General features: G+C 47.4%; 1 long non-coding RNA gene and 1 other non-coding gene across 2 annotated transcripts; one reads left to right on the top strand and one right to left on the bottom strand.

Moving 5' to 3' along the window:
- The first annotated feature begins 524 nt into the window (after positions 1-524).
- LOC106695542 lies at positions 525-13935 on the top strand. Its single transcript, XR_001346613.2, has 4 exons — positions 525-929; positions 11194-11377; positions 12056-12309; positions 13828-13935. It is a non-coding gene; the product is annotated as an uncharacterized LOC106695542 (long non-coding RNA).
- LOC111824459 lies at positions 10696-10801 on the bottom strand. The gene has a single exon (XR_002827538.1). It is a non-coding gene; the product is annotated as a U6 spliceosomal RNA (small nuclear RNA).
- Positions 13936-15335: the final 1400 nt, after the last annotated feature.

Genomic DNA, 15335 nt, shown 5'->3' with positions numbered 1-15335 from the left:
CCCTGAGGCTGGGACCCAGGGCCCGACAGGGGATGCCTGGAGGAGGCATCCATGTCCCTAAGGGAGTCCTTTGTCTTCGTGATGATGGTGACAGGATCTAACCATGTGGGAAAACATGGTAGGGCTGGTCCCAGGAAGAAACCTTTAAATGAGCACAAATAGACAGATCTCTCAGGGGGAAAAAATGAAAAGAAAAAGAAAAATGGACAAGGATGGTTTGGACGGGTAAAATGCATAATGGCAGCCACTTATATGTCCTTCGCACTCATTATGCTTCATTAACATGCAGCACAGTCTCCAGCCGCCTATCATTAAATGCGCCCACTTACACGTGGTAAGTTTTACCTGATTAGCAAAACGCTCACACTTGGAAACTCAGGTCCTCAAAGAAGATTCCTTCTGCAAGATTGTTCTCGGCTTAAAACTTTAAAATAAAGAAAAGCAAAAAGGAATAGAACACCAAAAAAGAAGAAAAAAGGAAATTTGCTCCTGCCCGGGCCACCGGCACGGCTGACACAAAGGGGTTAAAAGTTAAGTGGAAGTGAGCTTGAAGATGAGGCCTCTACATAAACTGGAACAAGGCATCTGGGGCCCCGCACAAACCTCCACCTTTTTTGGCCTCGAAGGCGGCAACCCCAGCCTCCCTCCCCACGTCCTCCGCCTCTGGGACCGCGCAGGGAAGCTCACGTTAGTGGCAGCCAAGGAGAGGGGCCGGCCTTGCCAGGACCAAAGAGGGAGGGGAAGGGAAAAGCAAGAATCGCCCACCCCGCTCCCGGGAGGAGGGGCGGGCGTCCGAGCGAGCGAGCCGAGTCTCGGGCTCTGTGCATCTCCCGGGAGCCGCGCGGGAAGGATGCTGGGCCGCAGGGGCGCGCGCGCGGGGCGCGGGATGCCGGGGGGCTGGACCGCGCTCTGCCTGCTGAGTCTGCTGCGTGAGTACCCGCCGCGCGCGGCCGCCGGGCTGGACCGGGAGGGGAGGGCCGAGCGCGCTCAGCCCGCTGCGCGGAGGGCAGGGACCCTTGCCTCCATCCAAGCCCCCCACGCCCAGGGCCGCTCCAGGCTTCGGGGAGCGAGCCCCTCACCTGTGACTCGGCGGGGCTGGGACGGGCAGGGGAGGCGACCACGCCGCGAGCGTGCACTAGCCCAGGTGTTACCCCGCGGCGAGCCCCAGGCGTCCCGCAGTGGGACAGCGCGACTCGCTGGAGTTGCCTCTGATAGGCAGCCCTTTGAAGGTGCTGGTGCCCCTTCACGTTACCAAAGGTGCGGAGCGCAAAGTTGCAGAGAAGAGAGGAGAGAGGGGAGGAGAGGAGAGGAGCAGCCGAGTTTTGCGGCTGATGAGTGAGAAGCAGCCGAGTTTGGGGGCCTGAGCGTGTCGCGGGGAAGGGGGCCAGGCGCCCACCCAGCCCTGGGACAGGGGGGAGCCAGAATTAGACGTTGAAGGAAAGGGAGCAAAGCCACCTGGGACGAGGCCGCGGGCGCAGCGCAGGAGGCCCAGAAGGCAGGCTGAGTTAGGTGAGGAGGGGAGTGTGGAATGGAGAACAACCCGTGCGAAAATCCTTGCATCGGATCGCAAAATGAAGTTACAACTCGCTCTTCCGACACCCACACCCATTCCACTGCGGGGAAGGTGGTGGTGGATGGAGTTTGTTCTCCCGGCTGCCTCCCTCTCCCACCACAACTCCTCCCTCAGGCACCAGCTCAGGATTGTTAGGTTTGGGGATTTTCCTTCCCTGCCTGCCTCCTCCAACTTCTAAAACTAGTGGACAGGTCAGAAGACTAGTGGACGCTTCTCCTCGTCCATAATGCTCTGATTTCTTAAGTTCTTGCTCTCAATTTCCTTAAAAACACACAAACAAACCCCCACACTATAGGGCGCTCCGTAAATATTCCTTTCATTTGGGGATAGCATTCTCTATCTCATTTCATTGCACTTAGAAGGTTTTAAACATTGTAACTTGTTCTCCCTTTTGCTCAAGATTCGGCTCCCAGGGCTCCCAATTCTCTACTCTTCCCAAAGGCCAGCCAGCAGGGCCCCACAGAGTGGTCTGGGCCAGCCAGCTGGGCCCTGCTCTCAGCCTCCATTGTGGTCCCTTTCTGGGTCCACCCAGTTGGAGAGCCACTCATTCTGGGCTGGAGGAAGCTCTAAGTTAGGCTCTGGGTTGACCTGTTTGGCAGCCCCAGACTTGCCCTTTGGGGCAGGGAAAACGCTGTCCCTGAGGTGTGCAAGCCCTAGCGAGGGGATCCCCCGGGGTGAGCTGATCAGAGGCTCTGATTCAGATCAGATGCTCCTCTGCTTTGACTCCACAGCTTGTGATGATGACCTGGTCCTGGGCCCACCCTTCGCTTATTTCCTCAGCTGTCCGGGCTCAGTCTCGCCTGCAGCAGTGGAGGTGGGGGGAGCAACTTAACCTCTTCAAAACCTCAGGCTGACCTGTGGAGAATTTCAGTCTGGGGGTGAGGGATGGGGCATGCGTCCCGATCCTCAATCTGGCCAGATTGCGCGGGCCGGTTTGGCACCTCTATGCCTTTCTTGAGAACTTTCTAGGGTGTGTTGTTGTTTTAAGACTCGGAGTCGTTTTCTGTCCTGGGGATATATTGTGGAGTCCATGAAATGAGTGACTGCGCCTCAAAATGCTAACAACGGGGCGTTGCAGAAATTCTGGGCTATTATTACTGTGACATTTAGAGCAGCAAGGGGTGCTGTGGCTTTCTCATCACCCGGGCACAGATCTTTGTTCTGAGAAGTTCTTTTTCCCGTCCCTGGAAGAAGTTGGCATGGGGACGGGCATAGCAGCCAACCTAAAGTAGACTTTCTTTGTTGGAAATGGAGTGGCTCTGGGTGGCGGTGAGAGGCATTGCCACACCAGCTGGGAAGAGGAACCCCCTTTGTCAGGCTCAGGGTTTCCCTCAAGCCCTCCGTGGCCAGTCCCACCCCTTCACATTCCTCTTCTTCCTTTGAGTCCTTCTGTGCCTGCAGACCCCACACCCATATCCTGTCTGGGGCCACATGTAAGAGGGGGGAGAAAAAAGAAAGAAAAGGGAAAAGAATTTTATCAGATATTTTCCAGAGGAGAGAGGACTCCACCCTTTGAGTCTCTGCCACATGGCGACTGAGGAGGAGCAGCCTGGGGACCTCTGACTAATTCAGTGGCCCCCAGTCCTCTCTTCCTTGTAGGGCCAACCCTGCTGGCACAACCTATGCAAACGCAAGCCTTCTGGAGCATTCCTGCTTGACAGATAAAAACAGGCCACCAGGGCCTCCTTTTCTTATCCCTTTGGCTCCACCTCCTGGGAGCCTCATTCACTTATCCTCAACTCCTTCATTCTCCGACTCTTTGTCTTCAAAAGCTCAGGGCAAAGGGTGCCAAACTGCAGCTGATAAACTCCTGCCAGTCTTACAAAAACAAATAAAAAGGAGGAATAAATTCCACTCCTTATGGTCTCACGGCCTGATTTCCTTTAGACCCTGGGCAGGCAAGCCCGGGCTGACTTTCAGGGCTGGATGGTTACCCAGCTCCACCCTGAGGGTTCCTGGGCCTCCCTCTCTCATTGACTTTACTTGATCTAACTAAATGGCCCGAGTGTGGAGAACTGAAAATGTGAAGGTGTGGGAACAGAACAAAAACACCACCCTCCAGAAGAAAATGCTCAGAGTCTCTAGGGCAGAATTTCCATATTTTTCTGGGTTTTGACTTCTCTCATGAGAACATTTTCTTGTCTCCTCGCAAAGAAATAAAAGCACATTATCTATGACTTTTAGTCCCCAAAGCCCCCGACTTTGCTAAGGGGAAAGACGTGTGCATCTTGTGGGATGCATCCTGGGACCTACACGCCAGAGCCCACCTGGGAATGAGTCACTCCCCTTCAGGTGTAAATAAAGGAAAGGCCTTTGGGCTTAATTGGAAAGTCTGCTATTTGTTGATTGGGGAGAGTTGGGCGTGGACAGAGAACCTATCACTGACACCTACAGGGGAGCAGCGTCTCTAGGTAGCCAGTTCCATTGTTCAAGAAAATTCCTTAAATAGTCTTTGGATGAGACAACCTAGAGCCCCTGGACAAATTTAGGATGTGCAGTTCCGCAAGAGGTTGACTCGCTGAGCATGATAAAAGAAAGTGGAACTTTGTATTTGATGAGCCTGAGACAAAAGGCTGAAGTACTCCAGAGTCCAAGCAGAGAGAGAGAGAGGAGGGGAGTGCCTGGAACAGTGGAGGGACAGTGGAGGGTGGAAAAGACCTGGCTAAGATACCTTATGGTACGATGTGGATGTTTAGCACCGTCGTGTCTAGAATTTCAGTTTTGTCATCATCTCTTTTAGGCTGTGCTGTAATCTCGCCCCAGGCTCTCAGACCTTCAGTAAGCACAGGGGAGCCTATGTTAGCAGTCTTCCGGGGAGAATAGAGGAGTGGGTGCTTGGCCAACCCACTGTGAAGTAGTGCAGACCAAGAATTGCTGCGGCCTGAGGATGGGAAGGCACAGCTCTTCCATCCAGGGGTCAGTGGCAACCAGGAAAATGCAGGAAGAGGTGACTGGGAGAAATGAAGGCCCAGAGAAAGCTCAGGATATTGGGGTTCCACAGTAAGTGGATGGGGTCCAAGACACATCATTTAAATAGTAAAGGGAAGTCTCAGTATACGGGGCCACACTCAGGCCACAGACACTTGGTTTAAATTCAAACGTTAGCTTGGCCTCTGATGTATAGGAAGGATCAGCCCAGCTCTTTGTTCTAATCCAACGAGGCTCAAACTCCTGGAATCCATAACAAGGATGCTTCCTGAATGCTTCCAGGAAAGATGGGCGGCTCACCATCTTGCAGTTCATTCCATCTTTTTAAAAACTAACCTCATTATTTTAAGTTTTTCTTTGACTTGTAGTGAAATTAGCCTTCCTGCAACGTCTAGTCATTCATTCCAATTCTATTTTTCTATTAATTCACAGAATCATTCTGATCTTTCTTCATGACAATGCTTATCGACCTTTCTAATCACCCCACTAGATTATAAACTCCTTGAGGACAAGGATGTATTTAAATTCTAATGATGCTCACCCCTAATAGTGGAAAGGAATCTTCTCTTATTTTGTGCTTCCCACAGCACTGCGCATGGTCCCTTGTACATCACTGGTGCTTATGAAAAATAAGAATGAATAAATAAGTGAAATGTACCTTGAAGAAAGTTATTTACTCTCCCTCCCAAATTCTTCTTTTCTACATCAGAGGTTATAGGAAAGGGCCAGATAGTAAATATTTTAGACTCTCAAGGCATGGTGCTCTCCGCTGCATATTGTATTTATTTTATTTTACAACACTTTAAACACATGAAAGCCATTTTTAGTTTACTGGCCACAGTATAAACAGCCCATGGGTGGGATTTGGTCCACCATCTGCAGTTGCCAACCACGGATCTAGATGAAATAACAGTAGGCCCTCAACCATAGGACTTGGTTTCTAGAACTCTCCTTATTCTGGTTAACTTCCCATGGACACTCCCTAAATTAATAAACTTCCCCTTAAAATATAGTCTCAAATGAGACCCCTCTATCTAGCGGTGGTTGGTGTGACCATACCTGACACAGTCTCCATTCAGTCCAAGTGTTTGTTTTGAACTCAGGACTGTGCTAAGCGTTCTGAGTAAAACAAATGAGTAGAAGAGACAGTCTGGCACTTGAGAAATGTACAATGGAACTGAAGTGGCAAGACCTGTACTCAGGAAACAGCATACATGATTTGTGCTCCATAAGTGATGGAGATACATGTCCTAAGGTCTTGGAGAAGCAGAAGGAAAGGGGCCTACACTGAAGATAATTACTATTTCTTGATGTTTACCAGATAGACTAACTGCTTTACACCCCTTTCCTCCTTTGTTCCACAAAACAACTAGGAAGTAGGGACTATTTTTATCCTCACTTTACAGGTGAGGTTTAAAGAGGGGAAGAGGCCGGGCTGGTGTGGTTCAATGGTTGAGTATTGACCCAGGAACTAGGGAGTCACGGTTCGATTCCCAGTCAGGCTACATGCTCGGGTTGTGGGCTCAATCCCCAGTGGGGGGCATGGAGGAGGCAGCCGATTTATGATTCTTTCTCATCATTGATGTTTCTACCTTTCCCTCTCTCTTCCTCGCACTGAAATCAATAAAAACATATTAAAAAAGAAAAACATAAAGAGGCTTCCCAAGGCCCCACTGCCCAGCATGGTGCAGAGCTGCCTGCTTCCATCAGGGTTTGAGAGCGGAGCCTGAGCTCTTTGCTTCCAGGCTCTGCCGTCTTCTCGTCAGCTCAGGAGTGGGCTCCCAGAGGAGGCCCCCGTGCTCCTTCTTCCTAGGACTGCATCTCTAGGAGCTGAGACACCCAGGAACTCCTCCAAGAAACTCCTGGTGGGCTAGCTGCTAGAATTTGAAAGAATGGGCCGAATGGGGCTGACTGGCTAGGAGGTCAGAATACAACACCAGCAAAAAAAAATAAAACTAAGGGTCTAAGAAAAGTAAGACCAAGGACAGGAAAACCCAGTCTCCTAAGGTGTGGAAATTGAGTTATTTAGGTAGCCTTTCTGAATTGCTGAGGGTTTATAACCCCACACCTACCCCCCTTTAAAGAGTAACAATAGCTTCAATTTACTAGTTATAGGTAGAAATCTTATAAAAATGTATTTCAGACTCCTCTGCTTCCTTAAGTGTACCAAAAAAATAGGGCTTTAACCTTCATGCTTCAAATATATCATGAAAATAATTTGGTCCAGGTACAACTCAGTGACATTCTAATGCTGATGAAGGTGTACGTATTCATTTACTCCTCCCATAAATGATTCCAGGCTAGTGTGTGGGTTTTGATACTCATGTCTGTTTTTCATTTATTTCTGTTTCTTCGCTTTTAGCTGCTGCTGCTCCTTATTTATTGTTTGTTTCCAAGGGTCTCTTTTTAATTTTTAGCTTTAGCTCATATATCAAATAAGCAACTTGAGAGTATTGTGTGTAAAACAAGAATAATTGCCTCTGAATAAGTGCCTGTGAGTTAAGTGGGTGACTTTTACTACATCAATTTTGTGACATCTAACGTGGCTTCGGAGAATCCTCGTATTGCCAGCTCCCTGAGGCCTTGTCTTCTTCTCTCGCTCCATGTCGAGGGTTGAGATCACATGGCATACCGCGGGTCTTCAGTGCAGGCCCCTTTCCTTCTGCTTCTCTAAGACCTTAGGACTTGCATCGCCATCACTTACAGAGGACAAATCATGTAAGCTGTTTCCTGAGTAGAGGTCTTGCCACTTCAGTTCCATTATAAATTTCTTGAGTGCCAGTTAATAAAGATGGACTGAGAAGTAAACAAGAGAAGATAGCGTTTCCTTCTGTTTGAAGTTGTGCTCTCATACGGTCTGGTGGAGGCCTGTGCCTCCAGTCTAGAGTGGAGTGGATGGAGTGCAGGTCTTAAGCATCACTTTTAAGAATCTGACTGGTAGGCTGCTGTCCCTCCGCGCAGAGTAAGGGAACAGAAGTTCAGATAAAGAAAGGTCAGCGTCGAAGGCTTAATGCCATGGGTGTGTGGGGGGAAATAGGACTCAAAGAGGTCTGTGGCCCATCTTGATTCTTATAAATGTCATTTCTTCAAGACCCCAGTCTCTTCAAGGGAACGAACTCTATAAAAGGGTCTCTAGAGACTGTGAAACCAAGAGACTCCCTCACTGATGGACCCTGGATTGCAGCACCAGGCCAGGATCGTCTCCCATGGCCCTGCCGAGCTGCCCCCTGGACCTACACCAGCTTATGCGTCGCCTTTCTGTTCTCCATCTCTATTCAGCTTCCCCAGCATCTCCGAGGCTTCCCTGCTCACCCTAGGCTCAGAGACATGAATGAGAGGTTGGGGTCCCATTGCCATTTGCAGATGGATCCTCAGTGCTTGGCTGAGGGGTGGGTGGGAGGAGGCGGCGGCAGCCGGGAGCCCGACCCTAGTGGATTGGTAGCTGGCCTGGGCCTAGGGTTGCTTCACTCATCTGGCACAGGCACCTCTGTCCTCAGAACTAGCAGCAGGTCTCTGGACACATCTGGAAAAGTTCAAAACTGTTTGTCTGGGTGAAGGAGGCCCTGGGGGAGGGGGTTCAAAAGCATGACATCACCTCAGCCAGGCCCAGCTTCCTTCGGGAAGAGAAGAGGGCTGGGCCGGGCTGGGCCAGATGGGATTCCCAGGAATGGATGTATTGGAGGGGAAGAAGAGGAAAGGGTGGGCAGGAAGAGTGACGTCAAGGGGGATTCCAGCGGGGCCTTGCAATGTACCTGGAGAGGATGGCTTCGGTTCTTATCACCTGCCCGCTACAGTGAATCCAACCCTTAGGGGCAGATTGCTGAGAGGGTCCTACTGAAGGACAGAAGAAGACGGAATCTGCTCCCCCGTCTATTTCATTTTGTTAAACTCACTCCCTACCTAAGCCAGACAGGAGCCCCCACTTTTCTTTCCAGAGAATGGAGGATGCCTGCTGGTCCTGGGAAGTTGGGCCCCTGAGTCAGCTAAACCTCCACGGCCCCATTGCTCCTCGCCGCGCATGAACTATGCCTTTCTTCTCTGCCCAAACCCTGGCGATGCGGGTTCTCATCTCTGAAACGGAGAGAGCGGTATTACTCTGTCCTCCTGCTCACCTGCCACCTAGTATTAAGATGACTGTTGTCCTTGCCCTTAATAGCAGTCTTCTTGCGGCAGGTTGGGGAGGGAGGCAGATATGGGGCAAGAGACTTGTCGCCATCTCTAGGGACACATTCTTGGCCCCAGATTAATTGCCTTAAAACTGAAGACGAACTTCCCTCCTGTTGCTGAGGGAAGGGAAAGGTGTCATTCGACGTTGCTTTTTTCTGGAAACCTCGGAAAAAGGCGCACCTGGCTCTCAATCGGGAACGTTTAGAGACAAGCTTTGGGGACCCCCAGGAGCCTCTCCTTGAGGATGTACTGCTGGGTGAGAGCCCTGGATCTCCAGTCCACCGCGGACATGTACAGGGTCCAAGCCAGGTGTACAGTGGAGGCCCACATACTACATGTCTAAATTCGTCAAAGTTATAAACCAAGCCAACTGACTGATAAATAAAATATCGTCTGTTCTCCATCTGGGGAAACATACCTTCATGGCCACCCGAAAGGCCAGGTTGGAATGAGACTCTCACAGTCCTGGAACTCAGTCCCACAATGTGGCTGAGCAAGAAGAGGTGGCCCTTGGTCCTAGCCCACCCCTCTTTTCTCTTCTTAACCATGATGCTGGCCCGCACCATAAGGGATCTTCCATGCATGCAAGGGTCCCTCCACCCGCACGCTTATGCTCTAAGCCTTCGCCCTGCTAAGAGCCACCCCTCGGCCGCCTCTGGGCCTGGCGGGCGCACACTCTGGTGCTGCAGCTCACCCCCCGAAGGATGGGCTGGGAGAAAAGGCCCGTGCGGGTCCTCCAGTGAGTAACACGTTCTAGGACTTCTGGCCCCCAGTGCAGATTCTGGAAGGGAGGCTCCGTCTCTGTGGGCACCGTGGTTGGAGGGCAGCGCAGGGTGGGAGGAGGGGCAGAGTGTGGGCTCTAAAGCTCAGGGTCCAGGCAGGAAGCGGCTCCTCCCTGGGTCTAAAGATGGCACTGCTGGCTGGGAACTAGGAAACATGGAAGGGCAGGCACCCTCGTGAGGATCTTCAGAGAATAACTAGATCCAGGAACATTATACCAGGGGTCCTCAAACTACGGCCCGCGGGCCACATGCAAATACAAATATGGTATTTGTTCCCGTTTTGTTTTTTTACTTCAAAATAAGATATGTGCAGTGTGCATAGGCATTTGTTCATAGTTTTTTTTTAAACTATAGTCCAGCCCTCCAGCTGTCTGAGGGACAGTGAACTGGCCCCCTGTTTAAAAAGTTTGAGGACCCCTGCATTATACTGTAGCAAGTTAACATTCATCTCACTGATTCTCCCAAGTACCCACGTAAGGAAAGAACCCTCACTTTAGAGATTTGTAAACTGAGACGCACGCGCACACACATATGAAATTGCAGAGTTACTGGCAGAGCCAAAACTAAACTCTCCGTCTGCATCTGATGAGAAATCAGGCCTGATGTTCTCCAGTTCGTCAGCTAGATTTCTAGGGCAGAGCTTCCTGAAGGAAACCTTAGGGTTGCTGGCTGCAGTTCTTCAACCAAAGGAAAGCAGAATCGGTTTAAAGGCCATGAGGGAAAGAATGCGGGGAGTTTGGGGATGGGAAAGTCTGGGAAGAAGAGAAGAAATGTAAAGGGACTGCATAGAGGATGGTATGAACGTAGTGATTGTTCCAAGAATTAATATGGTGGTGGATGGACAGTGAGAAAAAGAGAGGATATGTTAAGAAAGGAATGGAGATATATCCTCTCCACATTTTAGATCTCTATAATATTTATTCAGGTATACTTTGATATTTTAATATTTTACTTAACATGTTATGAACATAGCTTCACAAACTCATATTGCTATAGTTTTCCCATATCTTTTTATGTATAATGATTATGTATCTTCAGTGCATATGACATTTATCCTATTGTAATTCATTTTAGTTTGCAACTTTTCCCTCCTGTAGATAATCCTCCTATAGATAATACTCTACAAGCCACTGGGTGCATACAAGCTTTTCCTTCCCTATTTCCTTAGGAAAAATCTAGTCGTGGGAAATTAGTTTCCTGCCCAGGAGGATGTTCTTGTTGCTGTCGCCTTGCCATGGGTGGCAGGAGATGTTCTAACGCTTCACAAATTCGCATGTCATCCTGCGCAGGGCCCATGCTAATCTTCTCGGTATCATTCCAATTTGAGTACATGTGCTGCTGAAGCGAGCACAGGATATTCTGGATGGAAATTGAATCACACCCTGGCCAGTTCTCTCAGTGGTTAGAGCATTAGTTGAAAGACCAAAGGGTTGCTGATTTGATCCCCGGGTTGGGGCATGTGTGGGAGGCAACCAATCAATGTGTCTCTGTCACATCAATGTTTCTCTCTCACTCTCTGTCCTACTCCCTCCCCTTTCTCTCCCCCGACCCCCAACTCTCTCTAAAAATCAATGAGAAAAATATCCTTGAGTGAGGATTAACAAAAAAATATATATGTAGAAGAAGAAGGAGGAGGAGGCGGGGTGGAGGGGGAGACGAAGGAGAAATAGAAATTAAATCAGATGATATCATGAGGCTCCAAGACAATTTAGGTTCTGACTTTTCCTCCTTGTTTCCCTATAGCCTCTGCATTCACAGATACAGATAACTTGACTGCTGTTGCCACAGAGCCATCTACTACAGAAATGTTTTCAACAGTTCCTACAAATGCATCCCACCAGGAACCTCATAACACAAAGGACTCATGAAAGTACCACTCTCTACCCTGTCTCTCAGAACAGCAGTGGGACCACAGCAGCCATCTCAGGTAAAAAGTGTCTGTCTTGGGTCCCAGAGGGATGCTGCTGGTGCTTGGGTAAAGCATTAGGACATTTGCAGACCGCCCTTCCTGCCCCTGCTGACCCCCATAGAGGGAAATACAAGCTCCTATAATAATGGCTTGGGCATCTTGTTTAGGGTACCCTGAAGTAAGTTCTAGATCATTCTTCCTCCAGTGACAGCGTCCTCAGGCCAATGCCTTGGCAGCTGATCCTGATCAGTCATGCTCCTCGTACCTCTGCTCTCATGCTGAGTTGGGTTTAGTGATGAAACAGGACTAGATGAGAACTCCTTAGAGATCTCTGACCTCTCCTGACTGAAGGAAGGTGTGTACGGCTTCAAATTGGGGGTCTTTGACTTCACTGGAGTGGACCAGCATCCAGTTAAGTTTCAGAATCCTGAGGGAATTCTAATACACCTAGATTACAGCTATGGTTCCAACAGCTGGCTTGAAATGAGTTCAGTAAAGGTTAGGCCATAAAGTAACTCTTAAATCCCCAAATTCCCTCTTCTGGGTTGAAGACCATGCCAATGTCATTATCTATAAGGTCTTCACTCATGACAATGAACTGAAATGTGTGTGTGTGTGTGTGTGTGTGTGTGTGTGTGTGTGTTTATGTTTATGCAAATGTGCTCAAATGCACACTTGTGTTTTGGTCTTTTCCAGAGTCTACAGTCAACTTTACTTCTACCTCTGGGATCACGCCAGTTCCTGGAACCATGAACTCTTCTGCCCAGACACAGACCTCTTTAGCCACCATAGTGTCTTCCACCCTAATCAACTTTTCAACTTCAGAGATGACCTTGGAGCCCAGCATGTCACCTGGAAATATTTCAGACCCAACATTCAATAGCACCACTCCTGTGGCATTTACCATTGAACTCAATACCTCCTTTTCTTCTACTCCAAGTACCATCAAGGTGTGTGAATTAGGCCCAAAATGGCAGATTTCCCCCTCATTTCATATATATTTGCAAGCTCTACACTCCCCTTAACAACTTCTCATCCCAATCAGTAAGATTTGGGTCATTAAGAATTAGCATGGGCCCTGGCCAGTGTTGCATGCACTGGAAGGGTGACAGTTCAATTTCCAGTTGGGGCACATACCCAGGTTGTGGGTTCGATCCCTGATCAGGGTGTGTATGGGAGGCAACCGATGTTTCTCACATCGATGTTTCTCTCTCTCTCTCTTTCCCACCCTCCTTCCCTCTACTTTAAAATCAATAAAAAGAATTAACATGGAAAATACGCAGCCTAAATATTGCTGGAAGGGGTAGAAAGAGGGAGAGGGGTGGAGTCAGGTGGCAAGGCTGACCTGTGCCATGGGAATTGCATTTCTAAGGAGTAGAGATTAAAGGGGATTCTCTGCGATCCATCCAATCCTCGCTGTTTTTTTCTAGTACCTCTTGGTCTGGGCTTTGATTAGGGCCCCATTCTCCTGTGTACACATTCAGAAACCATCTTTCATGTAATGGGGCTGTTTTTCCCAACATGCTTAGGGCAAATACCATTTCCTCTGTGTGAGAGGGTTTGGCGGAAATGCCAGGCATAGAGAGGCAGTGAGGAATGGAACAACCAGGGATGGTGAGATCACCGGCCCTTCTCAGCCCTGGGACTAGTGACTGGCAACAGCTCTCAGCACGGAGGGTAGAAAATATGAGGCCGGGGCACCTGGGAGCGGGTGCTGCGGGACCTGCCTGGCTTCTTTTTCAAAGGAGCTAGAAAAGGAAGCTGGACAGTCCTCGGGGCCAGGAGGAAACTGAGCCTCGCCAGGATCTGCCCGGCCCCCCATTATCTGTTTGCCTATACAAGGGCAGGCAAAAGTAGGTTTACACCTGTGAGGACGCAAAACATATAATTTATTCTTGTATTATGATTCATTGTATTATTTTTGATATAACAACTGTAAACCTATTTCTGCCCACCCTGTATGGCCTGACGGCGAGTAAATCATTCACTGGAGGAAAAACAGCCCGCCCTGCCCTCTCCTATCTCTGCACAGTGCGTGCCAGTGTTTACCAAGTTTGCAAATAGCTGGTATCTGCTGGGACCGGCGGTGAGATGGAAGAAGAGAGTGAGGCTGTCATGAAGCTCTAGTCCTCTAACAAATTTTTATGTCTTTATTTTGTTTTATTTATTAAATTGATTGGGGAGACATTGGTCAACATAAACATGCAGGTTTCAGGTGTGGGTTTCTATGTTATAAGATCTGTATATTGTACCATGTGCTCACCACCCAAAGTCAAATATTCTCCCGTCACCTTATATTAGGACCCTCTTTTCCCCCCGCCCCCACCTCTCCCCTTCCCTAACGACTTTTTAAAATTCTTTTCTCTGAAAGTCTCTTAAGAGTGTACTTCACAGAAATCGAACTGGAAAAGCGGTGGGGAAGAAATGAGAGGCAAAGATGCTGGCTTATTTACTTTGTTTTAATACAGGGAGAAATCAGATGTTTCGGAGTCAAAGAAGTGAAATTGACCCTAGCTATCTGCCTGCAGCTAAATGAGACCTCCACCTGTGTAAGTCAAATCCCCACCCCTATGCCTTGCCTTCCCTCTCCTCTCCTCCCACAATTCCTTCTCAACCCCCTTAAACCATTTGTACTAGATGGACTGTGGTGGGGTCTTAGCAAGGTCAGGCTACTTCCAAAATGAGCTTTGCGTTTAGGGAGTAAGAGGCCCCATCTGGTGGACAAAGAAGACAAAGATGATTCTATTTAAATGTAGTTTTTACCTCCTCTGGTATAGTCTCTATAGTACATTTAATATATATATAGTCAGATTTAAGTTTGATTTTATATTAAGAAAGTCCTTCATGAAATATAAAATAGTCACCTAAAATATTAATTTCTTTATTATATTTATTTACATATTTACATATAACTTTAGTCCATATAGAATTTCTTTTTCTGTAATGCTGTGTTTTTCATATAACCATTTCCCAAACATTATTTCTTTCTTTGTTGATCAGAATGCCTCTTTTAGCTTATATTAAATTTTTATATGTCACAGGGCATATTTTGACAGATATTTTATTTGTTCAGTTTGTCTTTTTTTTTTTTTTTTTTTTTGCCTGTTATTTTTTTAGTTATTATACTTTTACATTACAGGACTTTTAATATTTAGCCAGGCAGGTCCTTGCTCTATGAAAAATGAAAAGTACTTTTTATTCTTTTAGAAAAAAATTTAGGAACATCTTGTCAAGATTTTTTTAATTAAAATTTTAATTGAAACTAAAATTCATATTTTTTCTGTTCTTCTCTTATACTATTCAGCATCTTGGTTTTTTAGTTTTTTAATTTTTTTCTATAGGTTTTATAGATTTCTTAAATTTATCTATAATATAGACTTATTATGTATTACAATTAGTTATTGTTGGGATATTAGAGTTCATTGAGTTTGGGATATTTATCTTGAGGTTAGCCATTTTGGTTAACTTGCTTATTAATTCCAGGAGCTTTTTAGTTTATTCTTTTCTGTTTTTAAGGTAAGTTATTATGTTACCTTCCACAATCTGTTGTTTTCCTCCTCATTTTTAGTAGTTATGCCTCTTGTTTGAGTTTCATGTCTTAGTGCATTGGTAAGAATGTACAGCGTGGTGTTCATTTTTAATGATATAGTAGACCTCCTTACTTTGTTTCAATAAACCTAGTTTCCTGACAGTAACAAGGTTCTGGGTGAAGGATGGGATGACAGGAAGAGTAGTATTTACTTACAAAAAAAAAACACCCACAAAAAAAGTTTCCTTATAAGTTAAGAATTCATTTAAAGGAATCATACATGTGATGTGAGGCATACACCGACCCGGAAAGGGCTAGGAATTGTGCTGTAGAGCGCATGAAATTACTTATTTTGTCTGTTCTAACTACTGACATCTACCTGTGATTATTAGGTGGGTAGTTCTGACTCACAGAACTTTTAAAATTATACCTTAGAGAATTAACTTA

The sequence above is a fragment of the Myotis lucifugus genome, unplaced genomic scaffold, assembly GCF_000147115.1.
Source record: "Myotis lucifugus unplaced genomic scaffold, Myoluc2.0 scaffold_1586, whole genome shotgun sequence".
Taxonomy (NCBI): domain Eukaryota; kingdom Metazoa; phylum Chordata; class Mammalia; order Chiroptera; family Vespertilionidae; genus Myotis; species Myotis lucifugus.
This window is presented reverse-complemented; position numbering and strand designations above follow the sequence as displayed.